The sequence below is a fragment of the Neomonachus schauinslandi genome, chromosome 1, assembly GCF_002201575.2.
Source record: "Neomonachus schauinslandi chromosome 1, ASM220157v2, whole genome shotgun sequence".
Taxonomy (NCBI): domain Eukaryota; kingdom Metazoa; phylum Chordata; class Mammalia; order Carnivora; family Phocidae; genus Neomonachus; species Neomonachus schauinslandi.
Window position 1 is genome coordinate 128,361,328 of NC_058403.1, and position 837 is coordinate 128,362,164.

Below are 837 nucleotides of genomic sequence, written 5' to 3' on the forward strand. Positions count from 1 at the left end.
GGATCTGTAGCTGATAATTCCTCCTTATCCCTGCTAATAGTGATTTGTGTTCTCTCCCTTTTTTTCATCAGTCTCATTATAAGTTCGGCAATATTGTGGATCTCTTCAAAGGACCAGCTTTCAGATTTGTTAATTTTCTCTATTGTCTGTTCTCTTTCAATGACTTACTCTCTTCTCTTTATAATTTCCTTCCTTCTACTAGTTTTATTCTTACTCTGCTCTTCTTTTCCTAGTTTCTTAAAGTGGGATCTTAGTCCTTGATTTTAAATCTTTCTTCTTTCCTAATATAAGTATATAAATCTATAGATTCCTTCTCAAGACTGCTTTCTCTGCTTCTTATAAGCTTTGGCATGTTGTATTCATTGTCATTCAGTTCAAAATATTTTCTAATTTCCTTTGTGATTTTGTCTTCAGCCCATGAATCATTTAGAAATATGGTATTTCATGTGCTCACTTCGGCAGCACATATACTAAAATTGGAAAAACACCAAGAAGATTAACTTGGCCCCTGCACAAGGATGACACACAAATTCATGAAGCATTACATGTTAAAAAAAAAAAAAGAAGAAGAAATATGCTATTTAATTTCCAGGTATTCATGGTTTTTCTGGATCTCTTTTTATTATTCTGTTAAATTTTTTATTAACATATAATGTATTATTTGTTTCAGGGGTACAGTTCTGTGATTCATCAGTCTTACAAAATTCACAGCACTCACCATAGTACATACCCTCCCCAATGTCCATCACCCAGCCACCCCATCCCTCCCACCACCCTCCACTCCAGCAACCCTCAGTTTGTTTCCTGAGATTAAGAGTCTCTTATGGTTTGTCTCCC

The 837-nt window shown here is 35.0% G+C and overlaps 1 non-coding gene across 1 annotated transcript; it reads left to right on the forward strand.

The window, feature by feature from the left end:
• Window positions 1–446: 446 nt before the first annotated feature.
• LOC123326943 lies at window positions 447–553 on the forward strand. Its single transcript, XR_006541413.1, has one exon. It is a non-coding gene; the product is annotated as a U6 spliceosomal RNA (small nuclear RNA).
• The last annotated feature ends 284 nt before the right edge of the window (window positions 554–837 follow it).